The following is a 15,516-nucleotide window of genomic DNA, read 5'->3' on the forward strand; positions in this document are numbered from 1 at the left end:
ATTATATCACATCAAAAAAGTGGTAGCTAACGATAGTTTAATCAAGCAAACAAATAGCTGTTGTTTTTGCTCCAAAAATAATGCCCCCCCCGACGAATTTAACATAAGATAGTTCCTTCAAATTAAGGCTGCACGGTATGGAGTCAAATTTATACCACGGTATGATTTGAGGCATCGAAGGTAACGGTATTATATCACGGTACTTATGTTATCTTCTATTTTCGATATAAATGCTTCTGAAGGGGTAAAATAAAGGTAAGGCAGCAAAACTATAAATAAAAATAAATTCAAGTTACATCTCTGAAAAACACTGATGTTTAATAGTATGGATTTGTTTCACCACTTGCTTGCGGACCTTGCCGTATAGTTTTGGCGTCTCAATTTGGCTGAAGTGTGTGCGGGCAGGTAACGCGTACCTGGGGTCGAGTGTTTTGACCATCTCTTTAAAGCCCTTTCTATCGACATTTTGAAAGGGAACCATGTCCTTACACAGGTAAACAGTGACATCGTTTATTATCTCGTTACACCACTGGCATTTTGTTGTAAGGACTGGCTTTGGAAAATGCCTGTGGAAGCAATGTCTGATATGCAGAGACAGCTTCACGCTACCAGCGTCTGTCTGGTACGGCGTGGAATGAGAGCTCGTGAAGGGACTATTGCGCCTGTTAGCTTGCAGCGTGCTTGCTGTGCGCCCACGAGCTTGCTGGCGCCTGCGTGCTTGCTGCGCGCCTGGGGGGTTGCTGCGCGCCTGCGTGCTTGCACAATACCATACTGCCTAAGAAGGCAGTATCGCTGTCAAATCTGTCCCTGGGAAAAGTAATGTTGCTCCAAATTGAAAAAAGAACAATGTTCCGTTACCATATTTCCAGTAGTTGCGCGTAACTTTACTTTTTACAGTAGTTAGGTTACTGTATTAACTCGTTACTTAGCGTTAGGAGATGTCACGCGCACGATTGCCCGGTTTTGTTTTTCTCGTTCGCACGCCGAAATATTCACTCCCAAATGCGAGTGAAATGGGCACACTGTGGAGCCCTGCACTGGAGCCATTAAGTCTGATACTAAGGCCAGGCCAATCGACTGACTTCTTTGTTGAACAGATACCTTGAAGCCTTGCAGACATGTCCACCTCCCCCATAGTGTATTGCCGTTAATATGCGATAGAAAAAGAGCATATATTCTCACCAGTATGTTTGAATTGGAATAGTTACATGAGGCTGGATCCATTGACAATAATCTTCTTTTCACGCCAGTCCTTTACACCTTCATCTTCTGATGACAACGCCGATGTGGGGGTGAGGGTTGACTCAGGCTGATAGCTCTGGTAGGTTTCACCAACTTCAATGCTACTGGCACTGATATTGAGGCCTGGTGATTATAAAACAAAAGAGGTTTATTTTCAATGTTAAATTCAACAAATTACAGTGGTTTTATAATTTGACGTTGTTTGAGTCTGAAATGCGATACATTCAATAAACATTTTAAGAACATAAATCTAACACACGTGAAACATCGTAAAACATTGATAACAGCAAACGTATATAGAACATAGCTAGTCTAACGTTAAATTGCCAACTTTGCGTATTCACTGTTGAGTCGAGTTTTAGAGTCGCCGGCACAGTAGAACAACATGCGACAAAAACATGCGAAAGAAGGCAGATTTACTTTGTAAACAGCCAACTTATATACAACTCCTATGAGATGTGGTGCTTTACTGCAAACGACTGTATCAGTGTGTTTTATCATTATCAGTAATATAGTCAAGTGAGTCTTACCTCCAGGCAAACGCGTTTAGCGCTGCTAGTTGCAGACATCCCAGGCGGTTCGTCGTCATATGGAAAGGTAAATATCGACGGAATTGCGGTGTTCAAAAGAGCGGCTCTCTTCATTCCCAGGACATTGAATTCAAAGTCTTCCGGATTCTCCTTGAAATGGAGACTGCAAAGCTTCTTTTGTTTTAGCAACGCTCCAAATCTCTAGGTAGGAGATGAAAACGTACTGCTTGTCCTTTCATTGTCCTACTTGAACATCCCGGCACCATGCAAGTTCACTAGAAATGTTGTGTTAATTGATCAGCTTGGTAGATGGAACCGCGAGGTCTCTGATAGGCGGAGATCTAGATCAGTGGGAGTGGCCTGCGAAGCTGTGCATCGGGGTGCATGGTGGGAGTTGTTGTCTTCAATCCACAAGCGCCAAAAAGTCACTTTCTGCCTTTTCTCTGTCAAGACGGCACCAAATTAGACATTTATTTTATTATTTGACTACATATAGGACCCAATTTCAATACATATTAATTTTTCCACTGGTGAAATTCCCCTTTAATTTTAATACAGGATTTTTCAACAAAGGATGTGGTTGTTTTTCAAGCAATTATCATATTCGCAGCAATTAAAGCAACAGCAAAGAAATGCCTGAGTCTAAGGATCCCTTCAACAATGCAATAATATAAAATAATACAATTTATAAGAGAAAAACAAAAGTCACCTGAGACACATTCTATAAACACTTAGTGCAAAGAGAAAGAAATATCTTTTTGCTTTTTCTATATATACTTCAAGGCAGGGTTCTAACGTGTCTGGGGAACGGGAATTGGGAATCGCTGTTCTATAGCATATCCAGTGTAGCTATTGCAGCACCACAAAGTTGACATTATATTTGTGCCTACTATTAATATGAACATCTAATTTATTGTCCATGAAACAGTTGATTTGGTTAGAAGCATAACCCATGGATAGCTATAGATAGATAGCACGGCATACCTACTTAGGAAAATATCTTGGTTTAGCTTCTAAAAATGTACATTTCGGTGTAGTTCCACAGTTAGTTTAGTTTGCATTTGATTATTTTCTTTCTTTTTTTTTTACAAATAACAAGCACATTATCTTTATCAATAAGGTGGCATTCATTACATTTAGTTTGTAGAAAACAATGAGGGTAAAATGGTTGTTTCTCAATGCTACTGCAGAGGGCAGTGATGCCCCATGATGGCTTTAAATTATGGGAAATCCCAGAAGATGAATACTACAATGCATGACACATGTTTGACCTTTATTCAATATGTTACTGATCATTTATGTTTTAATTGTGTCTTTGGGATACAGATATCAGAGTAATGTCAGTTGTCAGTCCAGGCATTGTGGTTTTGTTTTTAGTAAAATGTTAGCACCATAATGTAGACTCTTATGTGGGAGAATCCCTACAGCACGAGAGCCGTGTACAACTCATACTTACCTGGCAGGGGAGACACCATGATCATGAAGGTGGTTCACCCAGGGCGAGGCTCAGCCATTGCACTTCGGCTGTGCTGACCCGTGCGAATTCCTCAAATGTGGGAATCTCGACTGCATAATTTGTGGTAGTGGGGGACTGCGTTCGCGCTCTCCCCTGATAATATTGTGGAAAATAAATATTTTGGTGATCACGTAATATATCCCTCTAAGTTCTCAGTAGCGGACTCGTGATTGGTTTAAAGGATTATGTTTGGAGGGACAAGAAACGATATGGAAGTGTGGTATGTAAGGAACTCTGGAAAATAGAGAACACTGAGTTATGTAGAATTTTGTGTTAACATTTGAATGTGTTGACCTTGCTGTAAAATGTAACTATTTGCTTGTTAACCTTTGAATGTGTTTTGACCTTGAAACCATGTCGTAAAATGTAACTCTGTGCCTGACTTGAATTGGTTCACCCAGGGCGAGGCTCAGCCATTGCACTTTGGCTGTGCTGTGCACTTTGGCCCGTGCGAATTCCCTCAAATGTGGGAATCTCGACTGCGCAAGCAGAATTTGGAACAAATTGAGGATCATTTGGGCTTATGGTTTGTTTTGCATGATAATTTCAATTTTCAACACTTTTTCGAGACCTTACTTCCTGTCTACACATGCTAATGAAACTGTACATTTCTCTGGTGTTCAGGTTTTAAGTAGTTGATTTTGCGGTTTTGCCACAATCAAATAATATATTAAATAATAATTTTATTGTAAATATTACAAAAAAACATACATAAAAAATTCTAAAATTGTGCACGGTTCTTATAATTGTATTTCTTTGCAATGGGCTAATTTTTTATACCTGCAACCATGTAGTAGGAGATAATTACTGAAAGTCAGAAGGAAGAATTATAAGATGCATAATAACAGTGTGGGTTGTTTTGCAACTAATAATTGACATTCAGAACCACAAAAATAACAAGGACATTATCTTCATCAAAAAGGTGTCCTTCATTGCATTTGGTTTGTAGAAAGAACACAGAAGATTGTTGTTGGTCGTGCGTGTTGGACATCTCGATTCTAGTCTAGATTCCTCAAATCTCCTGTAGAGGGCAGTGTTGCCCAATTAAGGCTATTATTTATAGAAAAATCCCAGAAGAAGAACACAGCAGTGGATGATACAGGTTATACTTTCATTCATTACGTCAATGGTCATTTGTGGTTGAATTATTTCTGCCGGATACCATTAGATCGATTGCAATATGTCAGTCAAGGCGTTTTTGTAATGTTGTCAATAAAATGTTAGCACCATGACGTAGACTCTTATGTGGGAGAATCACTACAGCACGAGCGCCGTGTACAACTCATACTTACCTGGCAGGGGAGACACCATGATCAAGAAGGTGGTTCACCCAGGGCGAGGCTCAGCCATTGCACTTCGGCTGTGCTGACCCGTGCGAATTCCTCAAATGTGGGAATCTCGACTGCATAATTTGTGGTAGTGGGGGACTGCGTTCGCGCTCTCCCCTGATGTTGTTGTGGAAATGAAAGCTATAGAACAATTTAGTGTAATATTGATAACCACCAATTAGGGCTGGGCGATTTTTTCGGTTTAATCGATTAATTTGCATTTTTTCTTTCCTACGGTTTGTGAAATGGCTGAACCGAAAAATCGCGATTTAAAAACAGTTCCAGACTCTTCCGATTTGTTTTTCTGAATAGACTCCGTATAGCCTCCTCTCTCACTTTCCAGAACGCGCGCAAAACTCAGCCTACTGCAATCACATTCACCTCGCCCCCGACAGACTTGGGGGAGAGCCGGGTCGATTGAAACACTTTTCAGTTAAACGTCTTTTGCAAAGATGACGTTATGCATACAAATAATTTGTGATCAACAACTCACATGTGTGTTCTCTTAGTTACAAGCAGTGGTGTAGTCTACGTGATACGCAGGTATACGCCGTATACCCACTAGGAACGCACCAGGATTTGCGTATACCCACTTAAAAATGTGCACGGATACGTATCAATCGTCTTGTGACAGATCTTTCACTTCTGTGTTTATTTTTCGGAAATATCGGTTGGGTATAACTGCAATAAAATACTTTAAGCGGGGGAAGTTATCTCCTACATTCACCATTCATAAAATTCCCGCTGCGCGCTCGCGCTCTGCCCTGTCTCTGTTACGAAGCGCGAAGCTGCCCCTGCATCTCTGCACGTTAGTTGGCGGGCCGAGCCCCTCCTTCTCGCGTGTGTGTGCGTGCGTGTGTGTGTGTGTGTCCAGTCCTCCCATATTAATGTGTAAACCACATAATAAGTAGTCAACAGAAGACAATGTTTTAATCCCACTTTATATCTCCTTGTTACTTTTATGCCGCTTTTCCACCGCACATGTAGCTCGACTCGACACGACACGACTCGACACGACTCGACACGGTAGCAGCGCGGGTCCTTTTCCATCGCAAATAGTACCTCCGGGACGTGGGCGGGGTCGGCTGCGCGAAAGGGCCGTGACGTATTTTTGTACGCGACGCAAACAACACCTACGTAACCCACACATGGACAGAACCCACATAACAACAATGGAGAACATCGATGCGATGGTATTCGTGTTCGTATTATTAGCTGGCATGTTGAAGAAGTGGAATATGTTGGCTGCGGCGCTGCTATGGCTGTTACCAGCATGGTGGCCATGTCGCTCTCGTGACTTCGTCAGACTCTCTGGCCAATCAGTGGCCGGCCGTCTGCCGACGTCACCTTTTAGCATCGGCTCAGCCGCTTGGAACCTAGAGCGAGGCGGTACTAGAAAAAGCAGCCACTTCAGGTACCAGATACCATGTTTTCGCGGTGGAAACGCAAAAAAGGCGAGCTGAGTCGAGTCGAGTCGAGTCGTGTCGAGCTGGTACCATGCAGTGGAAAAGCGGCATTAGATGAGAACCCCTGGCCAGCCTTTCAGACTGGGTGTCAGGCTAGGGAATTTAAAAACAGGCATCCTTGGTTAGAGTGGAGGGAAAAAAAGTTATAGGTAAATGTCAGCCAACATTCAGTTGGTATACACAATTGAAATTCATAATGTTAATCACTATGCAAATGAGAGTATAGCTAATTCATGGTCATTTTTAAGGTGCAGTAATTTCACACTTTTACACAATTCAATTACTGTATGGTATGTTAGATAACAACAGTAAGAGCTCAAATTAGAGCAATTGAAAGAGTGAAACATTAGTCTCCTGTCATCTCCTTCTCATGCACTGGTTAGCCATGGATGTAAACAGTTCATTCAATTATTTTGAGTAGATTTTGTCCTTGTTTAGCATGTGCTATTGCTACTATAGATATACAAAGGACAACTTGTCATTTTTGTGTTCTATTTGTTCATACTGTTATTAAAACTGATAAACCTACTCAGCTTTCCATGATTGTTGATAATCGTTATACTCTTAAATCAGCGGGTTGTAGACCCCTGCGTTGGTGAGTGTGGTGCGACACCGCATAAGCGCCACACACGTACATGGGTTTCAATGGAATTTGTTTAGAGAAAAACAGAAAAAAAAAATCGAGGTTTAAATCGAAAATCGTCCATTAGTTAGAAAAAATCGAGATTTTATTTTTAGGCCAAATCGCCCAGCCCTACCACCAATGTTAACTTTTGTGGAGTAATACAACTAATACTTCTCAAATTTCGTGCAAATAGTAATTTACTTTAAATGAGTTTACACTTCGAATTTAGCGATGTTGATTTTCTCACTCAAATTACAAGTGATATATTTTATGAATGTCTGAAAAGCAGATTTGGTGAGAATAGGAGGGACGTTTTACTGATGTGGTTGATGTAATTCCTCAATAGTCCTACAGAGGGTCGAGATGTGACTTACATAGCTTGTGACCAGAGAAGAATACAAAAATGCATGATGGGAAACGCAGATGCAAGTGTATTATTATTAGAGCTGTCAAGCGATTAAAATATTTAATCGTGATTAATCGCATTAATGTCATAGTTAACTCTAATTAATCGCGATTAATCACAAATTATTTTTCTATGCTAAATATCCCTTGATTTTTTTGTCCCATAATTCTTCTAATTTTAATTCTCTTATCAACATGGTGAAGTGCATCGGCTTGCCTTGTGCAAATGATTTTTTATTGATAACAACATTGGCATATACACTGATCAAAACAGGACGATACAAAAAAAGAGCCTATAGCCTATATCATCTTGTAGAAAAGGATCAGCACGAGAGCCGTGTACAACTGGAATTTGTTTAGAGAAAAACAGACCTCGCAGGGGAGACACCATGATTAAGCAGGTGGTTCACCCAGGGCGAGGCTCAGCCATTGCACTTGGGCTTTGTGCTGACCCGTGCGAATTCCTCAAATGTGGGAATCTCGACTGCATAATTTGTGGTAGTGGGGGACTGCGTTCGCGCTCTCCCCTGAAATTGTTGTGGATAACTAAGTCAGCAATTTATTGTATTATCCAGAATTTGTCCATTGACTGCGCTCTCTTACATTTACAATGCTCGCGCTCTCCCCTGATACATTGTGGAAAATAAAGTTCTAGGTTAAATGTTGGCGTAGTTAAGCTCTGAGACTTCAGGAATGGTGGGGTCTCTCCCACCTTTCAGGTGCTGAAGGGTACCTGAAAAATAATTAAAAAAAAAGCATTTGCTTGAATGAAATAAGTGTAAACACCTCTTTAAAATATGTATTTCAATTTGCTATTCACTAACACCAATCATTGAGAATCGCATTTGAAAGGACATTTTGAATGAGTAATAATAATTACTCATTTCCAAAAAGAAAGTTTTGGAAATTTAACTAACCTGAATACTAAATTATCCACAATTTCGTCAAAATACCACGTACTACTGCCCAAAATTATGCTATTTTTTTGGTTCCGATTATTATAGCAATGGTTGAGTTATGGCCGATTAATGTGAAAATACCATTATGCCTTTAGTAAACCAATCACGAGTCCTCTGGAAAATTTAGAGGGATATATGACATATTTAGTATGCATATAAATATTTATTTTCCACAACAATATCAGGGGAGAGCGCGAACGCAGTCCCCCACTACCACAAATTATGCAGTCGAGATTCCCACATTTGAGGAATTCGCACGGGTCAGCACAGCCGAAGTGCAATGGCTGAGCCTCGCCCTGGGTGAACCACCTTCTTGATCATGGTGTCTCCCCTGCCAGGTAAGTATGAGTTGTACACGGCGCTCGTGCTGCAGTGATTCTCCCACATAAGAGTCTACGTCATGGTGCTAACATTTTATTGACAACATTAAAAAAACGCCTTGACTGACATATTACAATCGATCTAATGGTATCCGGCAGAAATAATTCAACCACAAATGACCATTAACGTAATGAATGAAAGTATAACCTGTATCATCCACTGCTGTGTTCTTCTTCTGGGATTTTTCTATAAATAATAGCCTTCATGGGGCAACACTGCCCTCTACAGGAGAATTGAGGAATGTAGTCTAGAATCGAGATGTCAAACACGCACGACCAACAACAATCTTCTGTGTTCTTTCTACAAACCAAATGCAATGAAGGACACCTTTATGATGAAGATAATGTCCTCGTTATTTTTGTGGTTCTAAATGTCAATTATTAGTTGCAAAACAAGCCACACTGTTATTATGCATCTTATAATTCTTCTATAATTCTTGCCCACTTACCTTGCTTGGTGTAGACAGAAAGATCCTTGCAAAAGCCCTTTTTTTCCGCCTGCAACAAGTGTCTGGGCAGATTGTGGGGGAAGAGCAGACATGTGCAATACCTGGAAGATGCATGAGTGAAAGTCTTGCCTTAGTCAGAGATTCCTACCTCTACGCATGTGACCGCAGACTGCCATTATGTATATCCGCCTTAGATTTGGAAAAAGCATTTGACAAGGTTAGCCATATCTTCCTCAGGAAAGTCCTGGTTAAACTTGGTTTTGGGCCTCAGCTTAGAGCTTGGATTGACTTGCTGTATACTGACTGCTTAAGCAAGGTTGTTATCAATGGTCACTCCACTGACACCTTTGAAGTTTGCTCAGGAGTAAGACAGGGATGCCCATTGTCTGTTATGTTGTTTATATTCGCCATGGAGCCCTTGGCTCGGGCTATAAAGGAAGACCCTTCTATTCATGGTCTCCAAGTCCCTGGAAGCGGGGGACAGGAAGCCAAGCTATCCGTGTATATGGATGATCTAACAATATTATGCACAGACAATAAGTCAATCCTTAAAGTGCTATATTGGTGTGACCAATTCTCCGCCGCCTCTAGTGCCAAACTCAATAGGTCAAAAAGTGAAATCTTGTATCTTAATTGGCCTGAACCTAAATTTAACCACGGCCTGGTCCAAAGGGATGAGAGAATTAAGATTTTAGGACTAGAGATTGGGCAAAACATGGAAAATATTAATTGGGAGAAAAAACTACCAAAGATTAAAGGTAAACTGCTCCAATGGGAGCAAAGAAATCTCACCTTTACGGGGAAAGTACTGGTGATCAACTCAGAAATTGTTGCTTCTCTCACTTACCTTGCCGCAACAATTCCAGCCCCCAAGTATGTAATGACAGCCCTGAGAAGATGCATTTTTCAGTTTGTGTGGGGAGCGCAGCAAGAGAGAATTAGACGAGAGATAATGTATAGGCCATTACAGAAAGGGGGTAAAAATGTCCCTGATCTAGCAAAGAAAATGGAGGCTCTATTCCTGACGCCCATATTGCAGGCAGTACTAAACGAAAATAGGAGGAGTCTATGGCCAAATTTCGCCATGTTCTGGGTAGGCCATCAAGTCCTAAGGAAAGTGGGGTTAAGACCGTGCCTAAAAAGACCTCATGCAGAGAAGAGACCTCTGCTGTATGAAAGGGTGGTGACCTTTGTAAAGTCTGGAAAGTGGCGGGATGTTGGGCGGGTAGACCGAGCCTTCGTGGAGAGTTGTTTGAGCCCCGAACGGTCAAGACTGGTTACTGTTGGCGCGCTGGCTGAAGCCAGCTGCCTTAGGGTGTGGAGAAATGTAAATTCGCCATTTTTGCTCAACGCATATAGAGATCGCGCTTGGCAAGCAGTTCAGAGGTGTCTCCCTACACGAGATTTTCTGAAGAGATGGGGGTCATCTAAGAGCGCAAGATGTCCCAGGGTGGGGTGTGGTGGAGATGAGGATGTTTCACATTTGTTGTGGTCATGTGGGGTGGCTCGGAGGGTTTGGAGCTTATTGGGGCCATGGCTGGGTGACCTGTTTAGAGTCCCAACGGAATCAGATGTCCTGTATGGGGTTATAAAGAGTGGGGATTGTAAGGGATGGGAAAGATGGTGGGCCTTGATTAATTGCACAAAAGAGTCGATTTGGAGGTGTCGTAACCTAATGGTGTACAAGAGCCTTTTGTTTTCAGCGGAATCGATAGTTAATTTAAGCATAACCTTGTTAAAGGATTATGTTTGGAGGGACAAGGAACGATATGGAATTGTGGTATGTAAGGAACTCTGCAAAATAGAGAACACTGAGTTATGTAGGATTTTGTGTTAACCTATGAATGTGTTGACCTTGCTGTAAAATGTAACTATTTTGCTTGTTAACCTTTTAATGTGTTTTGACCTTGAAACCATGTTGTAAAATGTAACTCTGTGCCTGACTTAAATAAACGCCTAACAATTGAAAATTGGTTCACCCAGGGCGAGGCTCAGCCATTGCACTTCGGCTTTGTGCTGACCCGTGCGAATTCCTCAAATGTGGGAATCTCGACTGCATAATTTGTGGTAGTGGGGGACTGCGTTCGCGCTCTCCCCTGGAATTGTTGTGGATAATTAAGTCAGCAATTTATTGTATTATCCAGAATTTGTCCATTGACTGCGCTCTCTTACATTTACAATGCTCGCGCTCTCCCCTGATACATTGTGGAAAATAAAGTTCTAGGTTAAATGTTGGCGTAGTTAAGCTCTGAGACTTCAGGAATGGTGGGGTCTCTCCCACCTTTCAGGTGCTGAAGGGTACCTGAAAAATGATTAAAAAAAAAGCATTTGCTTGAATGAAATAAGTGTAAACACCTCTTTCAAATATGTATTTCAATTTGCTATTCACTAACACCAATCAATGAGAATCACATTTGAAAGGACATTTTGAATGAGTAATAATAATTACTCATTTCCAAAAAGAAAGTTTTGGAAATTTAACTAACCTGAATACTAAATTATCCACAATTTCGTCAAAATACCACGTACTACTGCCCAAAATTATGCTATTTTTTTGGTTCCGATTATTATAGCAATGGTTGAGTTATGGCCGATTAATGTGAAAATACCATTATGCCTTTAGTAAACCAATCACGAGTCCTCTGGAAAATTTAGAGGGATATATGACATATTTAGTATGCATATAAGTATTTATTTTCCACAACAATATCAGGGGAGAGCGCGAACGCAGTCCCCCACTACCACAAATTATGCAGTCGAGATTCCCACATTTGAGGAATTCGCACGGGTCAGCACAGCCGAAGTGCAATGGCTGAGCCTCGCCCTGGGTGAACCACCTTCTTGATCATGGTGTCTCCCCTGCCAGGTAAGTATGAGTTGTACACGGCGCTCGTGCTGTAGTGATTCTCCCACATAAGAGTCTACGTCATGGTGCTAACATTTTATGACAACATTACAAAAACGCCTTGACTGACATATTACAATCGATCTAATGGTATCCGGCAGAAATAATTCAACCACAAATGACCAATAACGTAATGAATGAAAGTATAACCTGTATCATCCACTGCTGTGTTCTTCTTCTGGGATTTTTCTATAAATAATAGCCTTCATGGGGCAACACTGCCCTCTACAGGAGAATTGAGGAATGTAGTCTAGAATCGAGATGTCAAACACGCACGACCAACAACAATCTTCTGTGTTCTTTCTACAAACCAAATGCAATGAAGGACACCTTTATGATTAAGCCACACTGTTATTATGCATCTTATAATTCTTCCTTCTGTCTTTCAGTAATTATCTCCTACTAAATTGTTGCAGGAACAAAAAATTAGCCCATTGCAAAGAAATACAATTATAAAAACCGTGCACAATTTTAGAATTTTTAAAAAAGTTTTAATCACTACAGACAGTTTTTATTTTTAATATTTACAATAAAATTATTTTTTAATATATTAATTGATTGCGACAAAAGCGCAAAAACAACCACTCCAAACCTGAACACCAGAGAAATGTACAATTTCATTAGCATTTGTAGACAGGAAGTAAGGAGGTCTCCAAAAAGTGTTGTCCCGCTATGACCACAGGTGGCGCTATGACTTGTAGTCAAACCTATATGTCCGGGCCCTGTATTATAAAAAAATCTGAAACTTGGTATCTTGGCCTTATTTGACGAGCTGAATCTTTTTGCCATTGGGTCCATCAGGTCCATAGGGATAGATTTAGCTGTACGTTGATTGTTTTGGAAAATTGAAATCGTCATGCAAAACAAACCATAAGCCCAAATGATCCACAATTTGTTCCAAATTCTGCTTACCCGACCTTATGGTAGTTTGGTTTTGATTTTGTTAAAAACCGCAAAGTTATGGCAGATTTATGCGGGTGTTACCCTTATGCAATTGTGAAGTCTGCTGCAGAGAACCCCAGAGACCTCACATTTGGTGTGTCCATCAAGATCCTCCCCCGTAGGTTAGGTTTTGATAGCTTAAAAAATAAGTCTAGGGTGAAAAAACACTAACCTCAACCATTCCAAACAGCAGCAACTCAGGGTGGTCAATTTTGGTACCCGTGTAAAGATCAGATATTCTGTAGCAGTGCTACAACACCATTTAATATGCTCTAGTCAAGACAATCCAGCATTGTAAATGTAAGAGAGCGCAGTCAATGGACAAATTCTAGATGATACAAAAAAACGCTGTCTTAATTTTCCACAACAATTTCAGGGGAGAGCGCGAACGCAGTCCCCCACTACCACAAATTATGCAGTCGAGATTCCCACATTTGAGGAATTCGCACGGGTCAGCACAGCCGAAGTGCAATGGCTGAGCCTCGCCCTGGGTGAACCACCTTCTTGATCATGGTGTCTCCCCTGCCAGGTAAGTATGAGTTGTACATGGCTCTCGTGCTGGAGGGATTCTCCCACATAAGAGTCTACATCATGGTGCTAACATTTTACTAAAAACAAAACCACAATGCCTGGACAACTGACATTAGTCTGATATCTGTATCCCGAAGATACAATTCAAACATTAATGACCAGTAACATATTGAAAAAAGGTCAAACATGTTTCATGCACTGTAGTATTCATCTTCTGGGATTTCCCATAATTTAAAGCCATCATGCGGCATCACTGCCCTCTGCAGGAGCATTGAGGAACAACCATTTTACCCTCATTGTTTTCTACAAACCAAATGCAATGAATGCCACCTTATTGATAAAGATATGGTGCTTGTTATTTGTAAAAAAAGAAAGAAAATAATTAAATGCAAACTGTGGAACTACACCGAAATGCACATTTTTAGAAGCTAAACCGAGATCTTTTCCTAACTAGATATGCCTCGCTATCTATCTATAGCTATCTATGGGTCATGCTCCTAACCAAATCAACTGTTTCATGGACAATAAATTAGATGTTCATATTAATAGTAGGCACAAATATAATGTCATCTTTGTGGTACTGCAATAGCTACACTGGATTTGCTATAGAGAAGCGATTCCCAATTCCCGTGCCCCAGACACGTTAGAACCCTCTCTTGAAATATATATTGAAAAAGCGAAAAAAAATAAGAGATATTTCTTTCTCTTTGCACTATGTGTTTATTCATGTCTCAGTTGACTTTTGTTTTATCTTATAAATTGTATTATTTTATATTATTGCATTGTTGAAGGGATCCTTAGACTCAGGCATTTCTTTGCTGTTGCTTTAATTGCTGCGAATATGACAAATGAAAAACAACCAAATCCTTTATAGAAAAATTCTGCATCGTAAAATTAAAGGGGAATTTCACCGGTGAAAAAATGAATATGTATTGAAATTGGGTCCGATATGTAGTCGAATAATAAAATACATTTCTAATTTGGTGCCGTCTTGACCGAGAAAAGGCAGAAAGTGACTTTTTGGTGCTTGTGGATTGAAGACAACAACTCCCACAATGCACCCCGATGCAGAGCTTCGCAGGCCACTCCCACTGATCTAGATCTCCACCTATCGGAGACCTCGCGGTTCCATCTACCAAGCTGATACCGCAAGACAGCTTGAAAATCAATTCACACAACATTTCTAGTGAACTCATTAGTGAATTACTCCTCGTTTGTATTCTGAAATGGTGAACTTTTGCAAGGTGCCGGGATGTTCAAGCAGGACAAGGAAAGGACAAGCAGTAAGTCTTCATCTCCTACCTAGAGATTTCGAGCGATGCTAACAGTGGCTACGGGCTATCAATCATCCAAAGTTTGGAGAAGACACAGCCATGGAAGCTGTAAAACACAAGAAGCTTTTCAGTCTCCATTTCAAGCCGGAAAACTTTGAATTCAATGCCCTGGGAATGAAGAGAGCCGCTCTTTTGAACACCGCAATTCCGTCGATATTTACCTTTCCATGTGACGACGAACCGCCTGGGATGTCTGCAACTAGCAGCGCTAAATGCGTTTGCCTGGAGGTAAGACTCACTTGACTATATTACTGATAATGATAAAACACACTGATACAGTCGTTTGCAGTAAAGCACCACATCTCATAGGAGTTGTATATAAGTTGGCTGTTTACAAAGTAAATCTGCCTTCATTCGCATGTTTTTGTCTTATGTTGTTCTAATGTGCCAGCGACTCTAAAACTCGACTCAACAGTGAATAAGCAAAGTTGGCGATTTAACATTAGACTAGCTATGTTCTATATACGTTTGCTGTTATCAATGTTTTACGATGTTTCACGTGTGTTAGTTTGATGTTCTTAAAATGTTTATTGGACGTATCGCATTTCAGACTCAAACGACGTCTGCTGCGGCTTTGTTCTCGTCGTCAGAAGAAGAGTAACACCAGTCAGCACCAATGATGTCAACACCAGTCAAGAATCCTTCCTCTGGCCAAGCACAGTTTGTAAGTTTGTACAGCATATTGTCTCTAATTGAATTATTCAACTACTGTAATTTGTGGAATTTAATTTGAAAATAAACCTCTTTTGTTTTATAGTCACCAGGCCTCAATACCAGTGCCAGTAGCCTTTAAGTTGGTGAAACCGACTAAAGCTATCAGCCTGAGTCAACCCTCACCCCCACATCGGCGTTGTCATCAGAAGATAGGCAAACGTCGCTGAAAGGTTTAATCTATTCCTGGGGA

At 40.8% G+C, this 15,516-nt stretch overlaps 6 non-coding genes and 1 pseudogene across 6 annotated transcripts; 4 read left to right on the top strand and 3 right to left on the bottom strand.

Moving 5' to 3' along the window:
• The first annotated feature begins 3,220 nt into the window (after nt 1–3,220).
• On the top strand, nt 3,221–3,384 carry LOC115530073 (U1 spliceosomal RNA). Its single transcript, XR_003973713.1, has one exon. It is a non-coding gene; the product is annotated as a U1 spliceosomal RNA (small nuclear RNA).
• Nucleotides 3,385–4,572: 1,188 nt separating this feature from the next.
• Nucleotides 4,573–4,736, top strand: LOC115530067 (U1 spliceosomal RNA). The gene has a single exon (XR_003973708.1). It is a non-coding gene; the product is annotated as a U1 spliceosomal RNA (small nuclear RNA).
• A 2,740-nt stretch (nt 4,737–7,476) lies between these two features.
• On the top strand, nt 7,477–7,642 carry LOC115530075 (U1 spliceosomal RNA). The gene has a single exon (XR_003973715.1). It is a non-coding gene; the product is annotated as a U1 spliceosomal RNA (small nuclear RNA).
• Nucleotides 7,643–8,253: 611 nt separating this feature from the next.
• LOC115530069 (U1 spliceosomal RNA) lies at nt 8,254–8,417 on the bottom strand. The gene has a single exon (XR_003973709.1). It is a non-coding gene; the product is annotated as a U1 spliceosomal RNA (small nuclear RNA).
• Nucleotides 8,418–10,848: 2,431 nt separating this feature from the next.
• On the top strand, nt 10,849–10,999 carry LOC115530077 (uncharacterized; annotated as a pseudogene).
• Nucleotides 11,000–11,610: 611 nt separating this feature from the next.
• LOC115530070 (U1 spliceosomal RNA) lies at nt 11,611–11,774 on the bottom strand. The gene has a single exon (XR_003973710.1). It is a non-coding gene; the product is annotated as a U1 spliceosomal RNA (small nuclear RNA).
• A 1,346-nt stretch (nt 11,775–13,120) lies between these two features.
• Nucleotides 13,121–13,284, bottom strand: LOC115530072 (U1 spliceosomal RNA). The gene has a single exon (XR_003973712.1). It is a non-coding gene; the product is annotated as a U1 spliceosomal RNA (small nuclear RNA).
• Between the last annotated feature and the right edge of the window lie 2,232 nt (nt 13,285–15,516).

Source organism: Gadus morhua, chromosome 17 (assembly GCF_902167405.1).
Source record: "Gadus morhua chromosome 17, gadMor3.0, whole genome shotgun sequence".
In the NCBI taxonomy this organism is placed as follows: domain Eukaryota; kingdom Metazoa; phylum Chordata; class Actinopteri; order Gadiformes; family Gadidae; genus Gadus; species Gadus morhua.